Consider the following 21942-nt stretch of genomic DNA (forward strand, 5'->3'; position numbering starts at 1 on the left):
TGGAGTTACTGTGAACAGCACCACACTTTGTTTTATGTAGGGCTGAGGTTGGAGCCCAGGGCCTCATGCATGCTAGGCAAGCAGTCCATGGAGGACTATAAGATCCTTGGGCAACTGCCCTTTCTCTCAGGCATTTAAAATGCCATGTGTGAGTCAGGCTACTTGGTGGCAGAGCACTTTCTAAACATGCACGAGGTTCTGGGTTTAGTTTCCAGCACCACAATACATATATACATACATACATACACACACATACATACACACACACACATATATATATACACACATACACACACATATACATACATAAACACACATACATACACACATACACATGTATATATACACGCACATACATACACACATATACATACATACACACACATACATATACACACACACATACATACACACACACACACACAGACATACTCATCAGTGAGATGGTTCAGAGGGCAAATACGTAACAAAAAAATTTTTACAAATAAAAATCCTGACTCATTTGAAGTTACAAGTTATCATTTGTTTAAGAGTGACCCCTGACACTCCCTCTAGGAATCGAAGGAAATGAAACCTAGAAATCAACTTGGAGACAAACTTAAGCCACACACCTTTCTACATGTTTGGTCTGCACGGGAAAAATTTTTTTTTCTTTTCTATTTCAACGCAGGCTATACCAGTTGGGGGAGCTCCCTAGAAGCAGAGCACAGAGAAGTCACTGGTACTGTAGTCTCGGTTAAGGACTGCAGGAAGGAAGGCACACCGAAAACGGGTAAGTGGTGACTTAAAAACAACCCAGCCGGAAATGCTGTGACTATGTCCCCGCCAGCCCGCTGAGTCCTTCACCACCGAGGTGGTTACACCCCATTTTACTCAAAAGCACCAGCCCAGCCCCAGGGCTTTCAAAGGTCAGGTGGGCAAGAAGCTGAACACCGGCACACAGGGGTGACAGGGAGACTCTCAGCCATAGACACAGTAGGCTCAGGGTACAAGGTCTGGTAGCCACCAGCAGCACCTCCCTCTGGTCCAGGCCTCGACTGCTCCTACTCACCTGGCCAGTACACCTCAGAAAAGTCCTTGCAAGAGTCCCCGCTCACAACAACTGCCCATTCTATCCAGAACAACCTCAAGACCCATACTTTTATTTCTTGCTTGTTTTTTTTTTTAAAGTACATTTATGTATGTGGGCTTGTTTGTTTGTTTGTTAGTGTGGGAAGATTAAAACAAAACACTCCCCAAATCCCAAGTTCATGGTTGGGGTACCTACTGACTTAGTCTGCCAGCATGAAATGCCCAGTGTGTTCTGGAGGTTGCTGGTCCATAGCAGTCAGTCAGACATGTATGAGAATCTCAACTATCAGTGACCAGAGCTTAACAAACCTAGATAACACCCATGCAGACATCTGCAAGTGCTTAAAAGATGAACGACTGCTCCCAGAGTCACTGACTGGGATAACAGCTGAGATGTAGACGTGGCAAGAATTTGGTTCTTCAGTATCAGTTCCTAGAATGAAGCAGTGACAGCTGTGCCCCGGGGAGTTCAGTGTCCCTCAAATGTGTCCCTAAACCTGGGTACAGAGGAGAGCTTTTCAAGATTTAAAAAAAAAAAAAATACTTTTCCAGGCAGGGAGGTGGTAGGGCAGGTCTTTGATCCCAGCATGGGAGGCAGAGGCAGGTGGATCTCTGTGAATTCCATGCCATTCTGGTCCACAAAAGCAGCTTCAGAATAGCCAGGATACACCTGGCTCCAAAACAAAACAACGAAACCTCTAGGCTTTTGTGGGATTGTAAGTTTTTCAAATGAATTACAGTGAAGCAATGATGCGTTAATCAGTTAAAAGGAGTTTTGCTGGTGCTTGGGTGGGTGTGTGCCCAGGTGCAGGACGGACTCAGTTACATGTTACCACCTAGCTGTGCCATCTGCCCTCTAACTGGGAATTTGTTTATGTTTGCTAACTCTGTGGTGCTGAGGCCGGAGCATGGGGACTTGAACATCCTAGGCAAGCATTCTGGCACTTGTGCTGCGACTTCAGCCCTTAACAGTAAAAATTGAATCCCGTAGGATCAGGCAAGTTTGGCCAATGTGGTTCAACAATTTGGGTGAAAGGAAATAGGGCAGGCAATTGTATAAAGGACAGTAAGTTTAAAGTTAGGTATTGTTGGAAGATTATATGTTTGTTTCTCATTACTTTCACTTCGTGTGTTAGGTCAATATGAAGACAAATGTGGTTCTATCTTCCACCCGCTGAAGGCCAAAGGGGGAAGAAACCAGGAGCCTTCCTAGGGATGTCCTGACCTCCTTTGTCAGTCACAGTTCTCTGTTGTCCTTGTTGTTTTTAGGTACTGGGGATGGATCCCAGGGTAGGCCAGTTCTCTGGGTGACACCCCTAGCCTTGTCTTCCTTATTTCTTTTGGTTCTCCCCCCCCCCCCCCCCCCCGGAGCTGGGGACTGAACCCAGGGCCTTGCGCTTCCTAGGCAAGCGCTCTACCACTGAGCTAAATCCCCAACCCTGTCTTCCTTATTTCTAACTAAAGAATAACATCATCTATCTCTCCAGAGGTGTCAGCTCTGCAGTTTTCTGAGAGCTTCAAGTAGAACAGACACTCCTCCTCCTCCTTCTCCCCTTCCACCTCCTCCTCCTCCACTTCCTCCTCCTCCTCATCATCATTTTTTTACAGTGCTGGGGATGGGACCCAAGGCCTTGCACATGCTAGGCAAGTACTCCACCGCCGAGCTACATCTCCAGCCCTAATATTAGCTATTTAAAAACATGTTTGAAGTTACATTTTATTTTGTGTACCTGTCTGTGTGCACTTGCAAACACCATGATGGACATCCGAGAACAACTTGTGGGAGTTGGTCCTCTCTCTCTGCCATGTAGGTCTTGTGGACTGAACTCAGGTCACTGGGCTTGGTGGCAAGCACCTTTGCCTGCTGAGTCACCCCACAATCACCCCCCCCCTTCCTGGTAGTATTTTTCTTCTCTGGGCTATTGACTGTGCTTAAGATTAAATCCACTGCCACAGATAACCAACATGAAACACCAAACAAACAAATGAAAACAATTTAAGAGAGATAAAAGAAAGGAACTAAATGCATGGCACACATCTTTAGGCCCAGCACTCAGGAGGCAGAGGCAGGCAGATCACTTAAGTTGGAGGCCAGCCTGGTCTATAGAGTAAGTTCTCAGATAGCCAGGGCTACTGTTGAAACTCTGTTTCAAAAAAAACAAAGAGAGAGAAAGAGGAAGGGAGGGAGGAGGGAGGAATCTGAGGGGTCAGGATAGGTCCCCAGTGGACCCTGAAGCACTAACAGAGCCGCTGCAGGAGCCACCAAAGAACCCTGCAGCAGATACCTCACGTTCCAACATACCACATACCTGCTGAGCCACTGGGGTGCACTTCCCCATCCTGGCTGGCAAAAATGCTGAAGGTACCCCCTCATCCCTCATTCCCTGCAACATTATGAGGATAGCTGTTTTCACAGATTATGGTTTTATTAGATAAATTGTGAATATCAACAAACAACCCGAACATTGAACACGTGTGGTTCGTATCAACACCTAACATCTACTGCAGGAGCCTGCAAAAGCTCACACTCACTGGCAGCTGGCGAGTCTTCAGAAGGAGGGAGTCCATTTTCTTCCTTCTTGGCTGTCCAGCCTCCTGACATCAGCAGGAGGGCCGGGGCATGCTGCCACCTGCAGGACAGACATAAAAACACCTAAGACTGACTGACCCAGAGCACCCAGCTGAAGCCACCCACCAAAGCAAGTTCTTCTTGCCCTCCCTCCCTCTCTCCCTGCCCTTTTTATTCTATTATATATTTTTTTTAATTTTATTTTGAGACAGGGCTTGGCTTGGAACTTGCTTTGTTGGCCAAGCTGGCCTCACACCCACAGAGGTCTGGATGTCTCTGCCTCCTGAGATTAGAAGGCACAGGCCACCACACCCAGCTGCTGTTTAAATTTTAATTTTTAGACCTCGACATGCAATCAAAGCTGGCCTGAAACCTGTGATCCCCCTGCCTCATCCTACCAAGTGCTGGGACTGGAGGTTAAGTGTTGCCACACCTGGCAAGTATAAACATTAAAAAAAAATATTACATGTATGTATTCGTTGACTTGTGTGTATATGTGTGCACGTGTGAGTGTGCCTGTGTGCATATATGTTCTACAGCATGTGTGTGGAAGTCAGAGGACAACTTTCAGGAACCTTTTCCTTCCTTCTACTCTGTGGGTTTTGGGGATTGGACACAGATCATCAGGGTAGGAGAGAAGTACCTTTACCCGACAAATTTTTCTTTCTTTCTTTTACTTTTCTTTTCTCCGCCCCCCATCCCCCAAATTAGTCTTTCTACATAGCCTGGGCTATCACAGAACTCACTGTATAGACTAGGCTGGTCTCCAACTATGGAGATCTACCTGCTTTTGCCCTCCGAGAGCTGGAATTAACACACTCAACCCCACAAACATTTCTTTTTACGATCCAGAACTCTCTCTCTCTCTTTTTTTTTCTTTTTTTTTTTTCTTTTTTTCGGAGCTGGGGACCGAACCCAGGGCCTTGCGCTTGCTAGGCAAGCGCTCTACCACTGAGCTAAATCCCCAACCCCCCACAAACATTTCTTAATGACAGCAGCTAACCCTCACACAGGGCTGTAGTCCATAGGCTTGGTTTTTATTCATTAATCTAATCCTCATAGCAACAGGTGGATGTTTTTTAAAGGTTTCTGCCAATCAGCCTGGTGTCACGAAATTAGGCTGGGCTTTAAAATGAAGAACTGGGGGTATCACCTGATTTCAAAGAGGTTGGTAAAAAATGAAAACCCGGAGTTGCTAAGCATCCTGGAGGTCGTTCCCACATCTTCATGAATACAGCACTGCCCTGGTGTTTGGGGCGGGAACTGCATAGACACAGGACAAACTCCTCCTCTCTGGGCTTCCACTCTACTACGGGGGGGGTTGGGGGGGGTGACCCAGGAAAGATGATAAACACTGAGCAGGAGCTGCGGAATGGCTCAGTGGGTGAGTACCTGCACACAAGCAAGCAGCAAGACCTGAGTTCAACTCCCCAGAACCCATGGAAAGCCGCGTGCGGTAGTGCATGCACCTATACTCCAAACACTCCTGTGGGGAAGCAGGAGATGGAGACGGGAGAATCATCAGAAGCTCACAGGCCACCTAGCCGGGACGCACAGCACAGAGACAGACAACACAGACCCCGCTTCCAGCAAAGTGGAAGGTGAGGACCATCGACTGGGCTGTATCCTCTGACTTCACACAGTCACCATGCCTTGTATATGCACACACACACACACACACACACACACACACACACACGCACACACACACACACACACACACACACGCACACACACGCACGCACGCACACATGCTGGGCAAAAGCCAAATATAGGAGGTAGAAAATGAAGACGACAAACAAATATCCACTTGTGTATTCCTCTGTCTTCAAGAGCTCCCTGACCATGTCAGGTTTTGCTTGTAACTGCACGTCAGGCACGTTGCTAGCGATACAATCGCGGGCAAGAACTAGACATGGTCTCAGCCTCTATGGAATCTTTACATAGGAGAACGTGTAATTAATCAAGTAATTGTGGTCTTTACTGCCTACAGTATTAGCACAGGCATATTTGCTACTCTCCTAATTATCATCTAAATATGCCCCCCCGCTGTGGAGTGAGAGCATCCTGGGGAGGAGATGGAGGACCCTGCAGCATGAAGCAGCAGCCCTTAGGAAACATGCTTTGTGTACAGGATAGGTCACAGACAGGAAGCGGTGTGGAGGCAGGGTGAGACTAAGAAGGGGTGTGGCCAGCCTTTCGGTGCACTTGGTGCCAAACAGCCTTATGCTCTGTGAACTGCAGCAACTCTCAGGGTCCTGGGCAGAGGAGTAATGTGCTCAGATATATTTGTTTTCAAAAGATAACCTTAGGTGGTGAGTTGAAAAGGCAATCCCTCCAAAGAGGTGGATGTCTGAATCCCTGGGGCTGTGCACAAGCTCCTGCACACAGGCAAGGAGGTGCTGCAGATACAAGTGAGAGTCTTGGGAAGGAGAAAGCATCCAGGTGAGCGTACTAATCACAGTTCTTCTTTAGAGCTTCCCGAAAGAATGTGATCTGCCAAACTCTCCATTTTAGGGACTTCTGACTTCCAGAACCCTTAAATAATAAATGTGTTATTTTAAGCCATTGAGCTGTGTGTTGTGTGTGTGTGTGTGTGTGTGTGTGTGTGTGTGTGTGTGTGTGTGTGTGTATTTATGCATGAGCAGATGACAGAGGATAACTTGTGGGGTTTGCTTCTCTCTGTCATATGGGATTGAACAACTCAGGTCCTAAGACTTGGATGAAGGCAGTAGGGTATTACGAGACTGTGTGTTAGAGAGCAGGCTTAGCTTCAGTGAAAAGCCAGATCCAGTGCCCTGAAAGTGCTGGGAGATGATTAGGAAGACTGTGTCCCTGCAGTGCGCCCTCTGCTCCAGCTTCCTTGCTGCATGCAAGGTCACAGGAGCCTAACTGGGTTCTAAGAGCACAAAAAGATCTAGGCCTGCCTGCAGATAGCAGATCTGGCAGACTGAGGGCAGGGGGAGAGTTAACTCTGTGTGTGTGTGTGTGTGTGTGTGTGTGTGTGTGTGTGTGTGTGTGTATACATACAAATGGTTTGTTTACATTTATGTGTATGCCTGATGCCTGATGTGGAGGCCAGTAAACAAAGCTAGAGTCCCTGGAACTGGGGTTATAGAATCGTGAGCTACCATGTGGTACTGGGAATTGAGTCAGGGTCCTCTGAAGAGCAACCAGCATTCTTTTTTTTTTTTTTTTTCAATTTAGACATAGTTTTTTGTTTTTTGTTTTTTTTTATCTTTATTAACTTGAGTATTTCTTATTTACATTTCGATTGTTACTCTCTTTCCCGGCCAACATCCCCCTAGCCCCTCCCCTACTATATTGGTGTTCCCCTCCCCATCCTCCCCCCATTACCGCCCTCCCCCCAACAATCACGTTCACTGGGGGTTCAGTCTTGGCAGGACCAAGGGCTTCCCCTTCCACTGGTGCTCTTTTTTTTTTTTTTTGGTTCTTTTTTTCGGAGCTGGGGACCGAACCCAGGGCCTTGTGCTTTCTAGGCAAGCGCTCTACCGCTGAGCTAAATCCCCAACCCCTGTCTTATTGTTTTTAAATTTTATGTGTGTGTCTGCCTACGTGTAGGTCTGCAGCGCACACATGTACCGTGCCCTTGGGGGCCAGCAGAGGTCACTGATCCCCTGGAACTAGAGCTACAGACAGTTGTTACCCTGTGGTTGCTGGGAATTGAACCTGGGACCTCTGGAAGAGCAGTCATTGTCCTTAACTCCTGAGCTGTATCTGCAGCTCATTAGCTTTTGAAACAAGGTCTCCTGTTTCTCAGGTTGTCTTCAAACTCAAGTAACTCAGGATGACCTTGGATTTCTGATCTGCTTCTACCTCCCCAGTTTGGGGATTACAGAGGTTTGCTACCACACTTCTCTTTAAAGATCTGTCTATCTCTGCATGTGCATATTCATGTGGTGGGGTGCATCCAGAGGTCAGAAGAGGATATTAAGGGTCCCCCTTTATCACTTTCTGTCTGTTACTTCAAGGCAGGGTATCTGCCTGAACCTGGGGCTGGTGGTTTCTCTCAGGCTAGAAGGCAGCAAACCTCAGGGATCCTTCTGTCTCCAGTACCCTCAAAGCTAAGTTTCAAATAGGTGTGGGGCACCTCGAATGTTGTGTGGGTGCTGGGATTTATATTTGGTTGTGAGCCTAGCCTTTAACGGCTGAGCCATCTCTCCAGCCCGTGGGTGCTGGGATTTAAACTCCAATGCTCATAATTGCACAGCTTGTACTCTTACTGGTGAAGCCATGGCTCCAGCACCCCTCCCCCAACCCCTGGGGTTTGTGCAGTGGAAGGGCTGGAATGCCAGGGTTCTTGTGCAGGCTGGGTAAGCATTCTGCCAGCTGAGCTACATCACGGGTCCTCAGAAGCTCAATTTCAGTTTTCATGTTCCTCCAGCCAGTCTCTGACTCTAGGACAGGGTTATTACAGGGACCTTCAGTTACCAGGAAGTTTACACAGAGGACAGAGCATTTGGTTAAACTGAGCTAAAGTAAACTCTGCAAAAAACACGAGGAAGTGATTTCAGCATTTGCAAATATTCCAGAAGGTCTTTGTGCCAGGAAAGGTCAGCTGAGGATCGGAAGGGCACGGATTCCAAAGTAAGACTTTGGAGAAATGTGAGACTCTGGGAAGCATTACCCTGCAGATATACTTCAACTGTGCCTTTTCAGAGAGCCAGGGAAAACTCTGCAAGAAACATGTTTGAGCCCTCTTCCTCCACTTCAGTGTACAGTTTCATGACTAGGTCACAATGAATATTGCAATGGTTAAAAATCTCTAAAGTAGAAAAAAAAATAAATGTGGATTTTAAAACAAAGCAAGAAGAATTTAATAGCATGGGGAGCTTCCAGAAGATTCTTCTGGGCAGATACTATCTGTAGGAATGTTGGAGAAAGTTGGACAAGAACAATAAAAACATGCTCTGAAGGTACTAGGGGGGCCAGCCAGATGACTCAGGTCAGTAAAAGTACCAGCCGCCAAGCCTGTGGACTTGACTTCAATTCCAGGGACACACATGGTGGAAGGAGAGAAACTGGCTTCCCCATGTTATACTGTGATCTTCACACATAGGTGCACATACACACATGCACACACACAAGCAAATGTTTGACAATTAAAACACGGTAAAAGGTTTCGTGTCTAAAGGAAAGTAATAGATTCTTCTTAATTTCTGAAGGACAGGGGCTAGAGAGATGATGGCTCAATGGTTAAGAGTGCTGCTGTTCTTGCAAAAGACTTTGGGGTGAGGCCCAGTACCCACATGGCAGCTCATGGCCATCTATAACTCCAGTTCTTGGGGATCTGATACCCTCCTCTGACCTCCATGTGGTTTCTGCATGGTGGACATACACTCAGGCACACACACTCAGGCACACACACACACACACACACACACACACACACACACCCATTAAAATGAAATATATATATAAAAAATACATATATATTATATATTAAAGAACTGAATGATGGCCCATGTAAATCTTGGCACTTTCTAATCTCTAATTAAAAAAAAAAAAAGATTAGGAAAGGGTTAGAGAGAAATGGCTCAGCGGTTAAGTGCACTGACTGCTCTTCCAGAGCTCCTGAGTTCAATTCCCAGCAACCACATGATGGCTCACAACCATCTGTAATGGGATCCGATGCCCTCTTCTGGTGCGTCTGAAAACAGCTACAGCATACTCATATCCATAAAATAAATAAATCTTAAAAAATAAAAAGGTGGGGTTGGGGATTTAGCTCAGCGGTAGAGCGCTTGCCTAGCGAGCGCAAGGCCCTGGGTTCGGTCCCCAGCTCCGAAAAAAAAAGAAAAAAGAAAAAAGAAAAAAAAAAAAAGGTTAGGAAAGCCAGACATGGCGGTAGTGTAGCCTGCAGTCCTAGCTACTGGAGACCACAGACTAAGGCAGAAGGTTGAGAGGACAGCCTGAGTAAGGCCCCCTTTTATTCAAGAAAATCAAAAGCAGGAGGGGCTGGAGAGAAGGCTCAGTGTTAAGGTCACTTGTTGCTGCTCTTGATGACAGACGTTCCATTCCCCGCACCACATCAGCTGGCTCACAGTGACCCAAAGGCACTCATGCATACACAAGCATACACATATACATACATGTGTACATACATGTACAAATACACACATCAGTAAAAATAAATCCTTTCTAAATAGAAAAAAAAATGAGGTTCTATCTGAAACCCTAGCTCTTAAGAGGTAGAGATAAAGGAGCATGAATTCAAGAACAATTTTAGCTACACCTAGAGTTAAAGGCCAGCCTGGGCTATATGAGACCCAGCCTCAAAAAGAACAGGGGGTGGGAGGGGAATAACTCACAATAAATATATGGCAAAGTGACAGAACTAAGACCCACATCTACACTGAACCAAGTAACTACAGACCAGCTAGATCCTACTCCTCAAAGACAGGCTTTCAACATAATTTTCATGGTTAGAAACTGGATAAGTTAGGGCAATCCATTTAAACAGAGGTGTGTGCATGGCTGTGCAATACAGAGGCCCATGACTTACATGATTTGGAAAGTTGTAGAAATATGCTTGTAAGAGATAGGAAATGGTCCAGAAAAAAAAGAGTCAACATTATAATCTTGTTTGCCTCCAGAAAGTGGTTCACAGGAGCCAGCGTGAACGTTCCTGTCTCACAAACATATACACTGTTTAAATCTCTAACAAAGTGCATGTAACCAACAAAATGTAGAGAAATGAATACTAAGTATAAAATGTGGGGTTGGGGATTTAGCTCAGTGGTAGAGCGCTTGCCTCAAGGCCCTGGGTTCAGTCCCCAGCTCTGGAAAAAAAAAAAAAAAGGAAAAAAAAAGAAAAAAAAAAAAAGAAAGAAAAACATGAGTCAGTGCAATAGAAGCTATGGAGGACAAAGCTGAGGGATGGAGAATAACCAAGAGAGGGATTCCTTTTCCAAGGAGGCTTACAGGCCAGGTATGTTATGCTCACCTTTAATCCCAGCACTTACTCCCAAGTGCTGGACCACAGGCAGGCAGATTTCTGTGAGTTCGAGGCCAGCCTGATCTACATAGTGAGTTCTAGGGCGGCTAGAGCTACATAGTGAGATCCTGTTTCAGAAAACTAAAAAACAAAGCCAAACCCCGATAAATAAATGAAAGAGGTTTAGCAGGGCAGAGAGAAGGTTCATCAGGTACTTGCCAGCCAGCTGCTGACACGGGTTCGGTCCCAGGTCCCATGACAGAAGGAGAATATCAACTGTTAAGTTTTTTCTTACCTTCATATGTGTGCCAAGTCATGCACATGCACCCGCCCCCAAATACACATACAAAATTAATTTAAAAACAAGGGGGTCTAAACAGAAAAGGATGACATGAAAAAATACAACTGACATTTTCAAAGTGATAAAATTGTTGCCTAAATGATCGATGGCTCATCAATTCAAAGCACATTGATCCAGGGCCGATCTTGGTTGTTACCTTGACCAAATCTGGAATCCACTAACACCCAAGCAGCTGGGCACACCTGTGAGGATTTCCTTGACTGTCCTATTTGAGGTGGGGAGACTCGCCCTAAATCTGGGCCACACCTTCTGGTGAGAGCCCATATAAAAGGACGAGGAAGAAGGGAGCTTTGCTCTCTGCCTGCTTGCCCTCACTTCCCCTGGGAAGCTCACCAGTTTGGTTACTGAGGCATTTCTTCCCTGCTGTTAGAATCCACTTCTTCAGGATCCCAACATAGACTGCACACTCACAGCCCTCTAGGCATCCTCTGGGATCTCACTACTAGATTGGGACAGCAAAGACATCCAGTCTCATGGACAGGACAGCTACTGCATTCTTGGCCTTCCATTCAGGAGACAGCCATTGTTGGATTACCTAGACCACAAGCTAAGCCACTCTAGTAAATCTCCTTTTTTTTTTTTTTTTTTTTTTTGGTTCTTTTTTTCGGAGCTGGGGACCGAACCCAGGGCCTTGCGCTTCCTAGGTAAGCGCTCTACCACTGAGCTAAATCCCCAGCCCCGTAAATCTCCTTTTAACGTAGACATGAATTTATATGATTTTAAAATATCTTTCCCATATTCTTGGGCCCATAAGAGTGTTCTACCAACTACCAATGAATGAGCAGATCTCTATCCTAGACCAGCTGTGTCTGAAAGAGAAAACAGAAAGGAGGAAACGCTGCTCAATTTGATGTCATTGTAAATTGGCAGGAGGAGGTGATCACAAGATCACCTTGCCAAATACAGAATGAGCATTTGATAAGGTTTCGTCCACAACCAAAAGCAAAAGCAAAAGTGTTTAGAGACAGTTGGGGGGGGGGGCTCTTTGCCCCACCCCCATCCCCGCAGTCCAAGCCCAGATGGTGTAGACACTGTGATACACTTTACTTATCTTTATTAGAAAGCAATATTGGGGAATTTATCTGCTTTCCACAGTTACTGCTTCAGTTTGGCTCAGAGGGAAAGAAAGGAGCCCTAGAGAACAGGAATCGCTTGTGAAAGCAAGCCACAGAATGAGAGACAAAAACCTAATTTTTCTGGCATATTAAGCAGGAAGTGCTAAAAGCAATGTTGCCTCCCCATACTATCCTAGGACAACGGGCAGGGAAGACCCAGAGTTCTGTAAACTTAGGACATGTGGTAGACATCTTTCTCAAATTCAGACTCTGTGTTTAAAGTGCAGATCAAGTTTTGTTTCAGCTGTGGACCTAGGATCAGATCCCTGAGGTTAGGTGAAAATAACTTTTATGGGGACACAAGTTGAGGACAAGGGTTGTTCTTGCTTACCACACGCAGGCCAGGCCAAAAGCTGTCACTCAGATGTAAGCATCGGAAGACTTGCTCACTTTGCTCTTAGCTGTCACCTGGGCCATGTGCTTCATCTCTACTGTACAACATAGCCTCACTAAGGAGCCCTTGGCTGAGGCCCGGAACTTGCTGTATAGACCAGGATGGCCTGGAATGCAGACATCCCTCTGCCTGTGCCCACAGAGTGCTAGGGTTGTAGGTGTTCTCTATTGAAGCACATCTGTATGACTTTTCTTGCCAGGGAAGGTGGATGCCCCAAGGGCAGGGGCTGTCTCCAGAGCTTGGGATGGAGTTCAGTGTTCACACCTAAGCGTGTATATATCCTCCATATTTTACTCTTTTGCTGGCAGGCAGGAATTGATCTGTGGTCTGGGAAGGGCCCTGTCCATCTTGGCATGGGCTTGTGGCCCCTTCATAAGGAACCTCAGATATCATGTAGGGGAAGGACACTGGAAGAGGTCTTGGTTTTGGCCTAGGCTTAATGCCTATGTATCAAGAAAGGTAAGCTACGGGCTGGAGAGATGGCTCAGTGGTTAAGAGCACTGACTGCTCCCAGAGGTCCTGAGTTCAATTCCTAGCAACCACATGGTGGCTCACAACCATCTGTAATGGGTTCTGACGCCCTCTTCTGGGTGTTTTCAGACAATGACAGTGTACTCATATGCAATAAAAAAAGAAAGAAAGGTAAGCTGTGTTTGCTGGGTCTTGTAACACTCAGAAGGTAAGACAGCTTAGCAGCTGAGTGGCTACGACTGGGGTAAGTGGTAAGGTTGAGAGGGTAGGTTATGAGTTCCTTGTGAGTTCAAGTTGGGTAATGGGTTCTGCAGTCAGATGCATCCTCCTATGAAGGGAGAGGGAGAGACGAAGGGAGGGGGTGCGTGTGTGTGTGTGTGTGTGGGGGGACTGCAAAAGACAACATGGGTTCAGACAGCCAAAGCACTACCGAGGTTTTAAAGAAATGGGGTTGGGGGAGAGAGGATAGGAGAGGGACAGAGGGAGGTAGGTGAGTTTGGGGATGTGTGGTGGAGAGAGAGAGAGAGAGAGAGGGAGAGAGGGAGGGAGGGAGGGGGGGAGGGAGAGAACGATATATAAAGAAAACATGGGCTCAGGCGGTCAAAGCACCACCGGACTCCGGACTACAATATCCCTAGCGCTCTGGTCCGAGGCTTCCCAGATCCTCCAACCTGGCCTGGTGGTTCTGGACCACGAGGACCCCAGACAAGCCTCGCTTACGGCCCTCCCCGCCCCGCGCCAGGCGTCCCTGTGACCCGTGTGGACCCGGAGCTTGGGGCCAGCTCCGCAAGGAGGAGCCCTCGAGCGTCCGGGGTTGCGCTTACCTCTCCTGTGGGCCTGGGGTCCAGGCTGCGGAGTTCCCCTGTCCTTCCCTCCAACACCATTACCGGTCGTGGCCGTCGTAGCCGCCGCTTTGTTTCTCTTCAGAGAAGCTATAAAAAGCGAAAGCGAAAACTAGGAGAGGCGGGACTGGCCCGAGCGCACCCTGAGCGAACGCGGCCCACGGGCGGGCGCTGTGGGCTGGTGGGGCAGTGCGCGCTCACGAGCCCGCATTCACAGCGCCGGGCCAGCAGTGCTGCGGTGAAGCTCCGGGAACACAGGCCCGCGCAGGAGCCAAGGTCATCTGACTGACCACCGGTGACTCAAGGGTCTGTGCTGGACTGAACTTGACCAGTGGCAGCGGTTTGGGCTGGGTATTAGCCTGGGTGACTGGAACAGAGTTGCCCTTGGTGGAGAGACCTCAACCTTGAGGTACCAGTGTTAATGCTGCGACTCTTTAATATAAAGAGTTCATGTTGTGGTGACCCCCAACCATAAGAAACTACAGTATCTAACTACTCTTAGACTCTTTTCCAGTAGGATGAGGCTAAGGAAAGACAACCGTCAATGAAGAAAATACTTGGCAGACTTTTGTCTGTGAACCTTTAGGTGGGAGCCTTAAGAACAATGGCCAAGTCATTGTGGACAGACAATAGTTGGCAAGATTGGAGGTGTCTTCATGATGACAAGATAGTTTAACGTTTGCACTTCACACAGACCACTAGGGACCTAGAGGGCCTGTGTGTGTGTGTGTGTGTGTGTGTGTGTGTGTGTGTGTGTGAGAGAGAGAGAGAGAGAGAGACAGAGAGACAGAGAGAGACAGAGAGAGAGACAGAGAGACAGAGAGACAGACACACACACACACACAGAGAGAGAGAGAGAGAGAGAGAGAGAGAGAGAGAGAGAGAGAACAAATATAAACCATTTTATTACAGAGCCCAGAGAGAGCAGTCGTAAATCTGGAGTGAGAACCCAAATGAACCATGTAACGACTGAGTCACTTGCTTTCTGTTTCTGTACCTTGCATGTGTCCTGCAGGATGAGGCCTCTGTCTATACGCTATGCAGGAGATTTCAGTGTTTGCTGGGGAGCTCGAGGGAAAGCACGACAGCCCCAGGGGTGTTGTTAAGGAAACAGCAGCTCACATCTCTCCTGCAGAAGTTGTTTTCTGTCTGCAGCATGGGGAAATGGGAAGCATTAGAAATCCAGGGCAAGCCCTGCAGGCCTCTTCCTCCTGTAGGGCAGTTCTGACTCAAGGGAGCAGAGTGGAGCTCTGGCCACTTTTGTATAAACAAAGTCTGGGGAGGTTTAGTCAGAAAGCTGCTCAGGTCTCAACTAAACAGAAGCTAGAGTTCCCTGGCAAGAGGACTCTCAATTGAAGAGTTTCCTTCATCAGATTGACCTGTAGATCTGTTTGGGGAGAGGGCCATCTTCTTGACTGAAGGCTGATGTGGGAGGGACCAGCTCACTGGGGGAGGTGACAGTCCTGGTTAGGTGGTTCTGGGTTCTATAAAACAGCAAACTGAGCAAGCCATGGGGTAGCAAGCGAGCATCCTCCATGCCCTGCAGGTCAGTTTCTGACTCCAGGTTCCTCCTCAACATCCTCAGTGATGGGCTGTGAGCTGTAATAAACTCTTCCCTGGTTGATTTTGACCAGCGTTTCATTACAGCAAGAGAAACTAGGCTAGCACAGTCATGGAGAGAGAGGGAAGGATTCCCAAGGGCAAAGCCAAAGTCTGGTTTCATGGATGTGTGTGCATTTGAGTGTGGAGGTCAGAGGTTATCATCAGATGTCTTCCTCAATCACCCTGTACTTTCATTTTTGAGACAGGGTCTCTCCATGAACCTGTAGCCTGCAGGGGTAGCTAGACTGGCTGTCCAGCAAGCCCTGGGAATCCTCCTGTCTCTGCCTCCCCAGTGCTGGCTTTTGGATGACTGCTGGGGATGGAAGTCAGGTCCCCATGCTTATGTAGTAAGCAGTTGGCATTGGGATCACCCACTTAGCCCCCGGTTTCTTTTTTGTATACACTACACCTGACCAGGAAGCAAAGTCAGCCTGGAGCCTTAGCTATGTCTTTTTTTTTTTTTTTTTTTTTTTTTGGTTCTTTTTTTCGGAGCTAGGGACCGAACCCAGGGCCTTGTGCTTCCTAGGTAAGCGCTCTACCACTGAGCTAAATCCCCAGCCCTGCCTTAGCTATCTCTTAAGGTCTATATTTGGTTCTTAGCTCGTAGAGCCAAAACATTCACCAGATTTTCAGTGTTTCAGCATTGATAGCTGTTATATAAAAGGAGAATGCCAAGCTTACAACTTTCATACATTTCATTCAATACATAATAGGTAGCAGGCTGGTGGGGTGGCAGCAGTTCAATCTCTGGGACCCATGTGTTACAAGGAGAGGATAACATGACTCCTGAACGTCATCCTCAGACCTCCACAAGTGTGCCTTCAGTGTTCCTCTGAATAAGTAAGTGTAATAATTAAAGAAAATACAAAACCAAACCAAACCAAAAACTCTAAACACTAGGTAGCAATAACAACACCAACAACAATAACAAAACGCAGCCATTTTGCCAACGTTGGTGATTGAACAACAAACAGAAATAAATGTGTTTTTAGCCTTCAGGAAACACACTTAAACGAGGAAATAAGACCAGTCAGTCAAATGTGAAATGGACATCCTAAATGCTGTGAGTCCAGTGAGATGGCTCAGTAGGTAGGGCAGGGCCCTTGTTGTCACGCCTGATGACATTAGTTTGATCCCCAAGACCCACATAATGGAAGGAAGAGAAATGACTCCTGTCTTCTTGCTTGTGGAGCCACCAGATTGGCAAAAAACCACCATGTCTCAATGTCTCTACTTCTGTGATGAAGTTGTGCTCAATGCCAAGTAATTAGTCATGTCTTCTCGTGGGTGTCTGCTCTATAAAGCCTTGCTCCAGGGATTTGCACCCCTACCCCCCACCCCATCCTCTGAGTAAAGTTCAGTGCTGGAGTTTTTTTCTCTAAGAAACAACTGGCTCTGAAAAGGTCTCAACAAAAGTAAAATCATCCTAAAGATATAAATTGTAAATTATACTGGAATTGTCAAGTGGGAATAAAATAATGTCACTCTTTAAAGGTGGTGTCTGGTAGATGGTCTTACCTTCGCTTCAGTCACAAAGAAAAGAATTGGGTACCATTTTGGAATGAAAACTACCTTGAGCACCAAAGGCATTCTCATCCCGTCTCATCCAGCCTTCTGAGCAAGGTGTCTTTGGAGAGCAGGAGGGTGACCCTGACACTGAGCTTCATCACCAGCAGCTTGACTGAGTGACAGGACCACCTGTATAGACAGAGCTCATGAGCACGCATGAACCCTGACTACTTGAGCAGAAACACTAGCTCACTGGGATGTCACGTGTTCAGGGACTCTAGGTCCTATTAGGAATCTTGGACTGAAAAGTCAAAGGAATAGATTTGGGCTATATAAAGAATTAAAATATTTTAAAGGGGTTGGGGATTTAGCTCAGTGGTAGAGCGCTTGCTTAGCGAGCGCAAGGCCCTGGGTTCGGTCCCCAGCTCCGAAAAAAAGAAAAAAGGAGAAAAAAATATTTTTAAAATATATATTTTAATATAAAGTATGTATGTATGTATGTATGTATGTATGTATGTATGTATGCATGTGTCTATTTTATTGGAGTTGGGGCACAGTCCCAGGCTCAGCATACTCAAGGTCTTGGCTTAAATCCCAAGAACACACAAGCATTTTTTTTTTGAGAGTTTTCTCATTAAGGACTAAATTATTAAAATTCTTGCCAAGGGCCAATGAGGCAGCTCTGTGGGTAAAGGTGCTTGCTTGTGAAAGCCTGGGTACCTGAAATTGATCCCTAGAACCTATATAGAAGTCCGAGAAGAGAACTGCTCACTATGGTGGACTAATTACATTGGAGTCTGCTGTTATGTTGAGAGAGATCATGAGGGAAAAGAGTAGTGTTACTATCAACAAAAATTTGTTATTGCCAAGCATTTTAAGATTTATTAATTTATTTTATATACATTATACACTGTAGCTATCTTCAGACACACCAGAAGAGGGCACCAGATCCCATTAGAAATTGTTGTGAGGGGTTGGGGATTTAGCTCAGTGGTAGAGCGCTTGCTTAGCGAGCGCAAGGCCCTGGGTTCGGTCCCCAGCTCCGAAAAAAAGAAAAAAAAAAAAAAGAAATTGTTGTGAAAGGAGCCAAAACCATCCAATGGAAAAAAGATAGCATTTTCAGCAAATGGTGCTGGTTCAACTCGAGGTCAACATGTAGAAGAATGCAGATCGATCCATGCTTATCACCCTGTACAAAGCTTAAGTCCAAGTGGATCAAGGACCTCCACATCAAACCAGATACACTCAAACTAATAGAAGAAAAACTAGGGAAGCATCTGGAACACATGGGCACTGGAAAAAATTTCCTGAACAAAACACCAATGGCTTATTGTCTAAGATCAAGAATCGACAAATGGGATCTCATAAAACTGCAAAGCTTCTGTAAGGCAAAGGACACTGTGGTTAGGACAAAACTGCAACCAACAGATCGGGAAAAGATCTTTATCAATCCTACAACAGACAGAGGGCTTATATCCAAAATATACAAAGAACTCAAGAAGGTAGACTGCAGGGAGACAAATAACTCTATTAAAAAATGGGGTTCAGAACTAAACAAAGAATTCACAGCTGAGGAATGCCGAATGGCTGAGAAACACCTAAAGAAATGTTCAACATCTTTAGTCATAAGGGAAATGCAAATCAAAACAACCCTGAGATTTCACCTCACACCAGTGAGAATGGCTAAGATCAAAAACTCAGGTGACAACAAATGCTGGCGAGGATGTGGAGAAAGAGGAACACTCCTCCATTGTTGGTGGGATTGCAGACTGGTACAACCATTCTGGAAATCAGTCTGGAGGTTCCTCAGAAAATTGGACATTGAACTACCTGAGGATCCAGCTATACCTCTCTTGGGCATATACCCAAAAGATGCCCCAACATATAAAAAAGACACGTGCTCCACTATGTTCATCGCAGCCTTATTTATAATAGCCAGAAGCTGGAAAGAACCCAGATGGCCTTCAACAGAGGAATGGATACAGAAAATGTGGTACATCTACACAGTGGAATATTACTCAGCTATCAAAAACAATGCCTTTATGAAATTCATAGGCAAATGGTTGGAACTGGAGTGAGGTAACCCAATCACAGAAGAACACACATGGTATGCACTCATTGATAAGTGGCTATTAGCCCAAATGCTTGAATTACCCTAGATGCACAGAACACATAAAACTCAAGACGGATGATCAAAATGTGAATGCTTCACTCCTTCTTTAAAAGGGGAACAAGAATAGCCTTGGCAGGGAATAGAGAGGCAAAGATTAAAACAGACACAGAAGGAACACCCATTCAGAGCCTGCCCCACATGTGGCCCATACATATACAGCCACCCAATTAGACAAGATGGATGAAGCAAAGAAGTGCAGGCCGACAAGAGCCGGATGTAGATCGCTCCTGAGAGACACAGCCAGAATACAGCAAATACAGAGGCGAATGCCAGCAGCAAACCACTGAACTGAGAATAGGACCCCTGTTGAAGGAATCAGAGAAAGAACTGGAAGAGCTTGAAGGGGCTCGAGACCCCTTATGAACAACAACGCCAAGCAACCAGAGCTTCCAGGGACTAAGCCACTACCTAAAGACTATACATGGACTGACCCTGGACTCTGACCTCATAGGTAGCAATGAATATCCTAGTAAGAGCACCAGTGGAAGGGGAAGCCCTTGGTCCTGCTAAGACTGAACCCCCAGTGAACGTGATTGTTGGGGGGAGGGCGGCAATGGGGGGAGGATGGGGAGGGGAACACCCATAAAGAAGGGGAGGAGCGGGGTTAGGGAGATGTTTGCCCGGAAACCAGGAAAGGGAATAATATTTGAAGTGTAAATAAGAAATACTCAAGTTAATAAAAAAAAAAAAGAACCAATATAATATCTATGTAATGTTAAGAGGAAATAGGTTAGACTGGATTACCTGTCAAAATTTAGTCTCATATGGTCCTCAATAAACTGGAAAGCCACAAAAATGAAAAAAAAAATTGTTGTGAGCCACCATGTGGTTACTGGGAATTGAACTCAGAACCTCTACAAGAATAGTCAGTCAGTGCTCTTTTTTTTTTTTTTTTTTTTGTTCTTTTTTTTTTCCGGAGCTGGGGACCGAACCCAGGGCCTTGCGCTTCCTAGGTAAGCACTCTACCACTGAGCTAAATCCCCAGCCCCTCAGTCAGTGCTCTTAACTGCTAAGTCATCTCTTCAGCCCCGCCAAGCATTTTAGATGTATAATTTATGTTTTAAATGTTGCATTGAGGGCTGGAGAGATGGCTCAGTGGTTAAGAGCACCGACTGTTCTTCCTGAGGTCCTGAGTTCAAATCCCAGCAACCACATGGTGGCTCACAACCATCTGTAATGAGATTCGATGCCCTCTTCTGGTGTGTCTGAAGACAGCTACAGTGTATTCATATACAATAAATAAATCTTTAAAAAAATGTTGCATTGATAAATAATACTTTTTGTTTGGGCATGGTGGTTAACACCTTTAATCCCAGCACTAGGGAGGCAGACACAGGTGGATCTCTGTGAGTTCAAGACCAGCATGGCCTACAGAATAAGTTCCAAGACATCCAGGACACTCTCTGAAACAAACAAAAAAAAAAAAACTGTGTGTATGTGTGTGTGTGTGTGTGTATGTGCACACACACACACACACACACACACACACACACACACACACGGTTGTCTGCATGGATGCATGTGCACCACATATATGCATGTTTCCTGTGGAGACGAGAAGAAAGCATGAGATTAACCTATCTTGTCTTAGCATCCTAAATATTGGGATAGCAGAAGTGCACCACTATACTGTGATTCTTGCCTTCCCTTACCTGTGTGAGATTTTGGTTTTTCAAGATTTCTTTCCCCATCATTTTTTGTTCCTCCTGTCTATGTGTTTGCCAGCTTCAGTGACCACAGGCATTTAGATCCTCATGGCTCACATGCCTCTGTCTCTCTCCTAATGTCATGGCTGCAGTGGAAACAGGTTATATATATAGAGCAGGCCTGTGCAGAGGTGAGAGGTCTCAGGAGAAGGGACTTGGGCTGTTGCCCCCTCTCTACAGAGAGAGCACGACATTCACACAGTAGTGCTTGCCTTAGATCATAAATGACTGGAACCAGACACCAAGAATAAAGACAGTGCAGGAACTGTTCCCCCACAGCAGAAATGGTGGACAGGACTGCAGTCCACAATCTGGGGCTCCTGAGAAGGCAGGCCGTCAGGAACCCAGCTCAGGACCTGGTTTGAGGGGACTGGAAACCGAATGAATCTTCTAGATGTGCTTCTCTGTATTACTTCTGAGCCAGAGGCCCGTTTGTCATGTGCCACATTGTCAGTAACAGCTGATCCATTCATACTGGAAGCATAGATGACTTTGTGACAAACTCTTCACCAACACTGTATGTGTCTTGTACACCCCCAGCCCAATGCTACCCTACCACTTACTCAGTAGCTCCAAGGACAGGGTTCAAGCAGCTTCAGGCCAGCTTCACAGAGCTACAGCCTGAAGGGCCTCACTTGGGTCTGTAGTGTATAGTTGCCTGCTCTCCATCCAAGAGACAGGATCTACGTGTGACTGATACCTGTGTAACTAAGAATGTGGGGGACAGATGCCCTCCATGTTGTCTTTTTGAATGGGTGATGATAGGCAAGTGCTCCCCATTTTTCTCCACGGTGCAGGTGGTTTGGGGATGTATTTCCCAGGCTTTCTCAGAGACTCATGGCACTGTAGGGCTCTTTCCTTAGTGCTGTCCTCCCCAAGAAGGCATCCTGGTACTGGGTCTCCCTCCTTCCCTGTTCTGTATTCCTGCTCCTCAGAGTCATTTATGTAAAATATGTAACTGTGCAGAAGCTCTGTGCTTAGGCTGTTTCCAGGGAGACCAGGCTAAGTGTCCCAGGCTAGTGGAATGAGGTCAGCATTAAGTAGATACCTACTGTACAGAATGAGTTAGATTTTAACTTCAAACCACTGCTACAATTAGCCTACAGAAGAGCTGCGTGCTGGTGTGGCAAAAACTCATTGAATTCCAGGAATGAAGACTGCACTCAGTTGC

At 46.3% G+C, this 21942-nt stretch overlaps 1 long non-coding RNA gene across 11 annotated transcripts in view; it reads right to left on the bottom strand.

Annotated features, from left to right (window-relative positions):
• LOC102550895 (uncharacterized) overlaps positions 1-15012 on the bottom strand; it is an 82541-nt gene extending 67529 nt beyond the window's left edge. For 9 of the 11 annotated variants that reach the window (XR_015631622.1, XR_015631616.1, XR_015631617.1 and 6 more), the window contains exons 1-2: positions 13764-13882; positions 3604-3701 (exon numbers count right to left, since the gene is read on the bottom strand). This is a non-coding gene — a long non-coding RNA (uncharacterized LOC102550895). Of the gene's footprint in view, positions 1-3478; positions 3702-13763; positions 13883-14778 lie in introns of those variants that run through there. The other 2 variants (XR_015631614.1, XR_015631613.1) reach the window with 2 other exon arrangements.
• Positions 15013-21942: the final 6930 nt, after the last annotated feature.

This window comes from Rattus norvegicus, chromosome 10 (genome assembly GCF_021556685.1).
Source record: "Rattus norvegicus strain SHRSP/BbbUtx chromosome 10, alternate assembly SHRSP_T2T, whole genome shotgun sequence".
Classification (NCBI taxonomy): domain Eukaryota; kingdom Metazoa; phylum Chordata; class Mammalia; order Rodentia; family Muridae; genus Rattus; species Rattus norvegicus.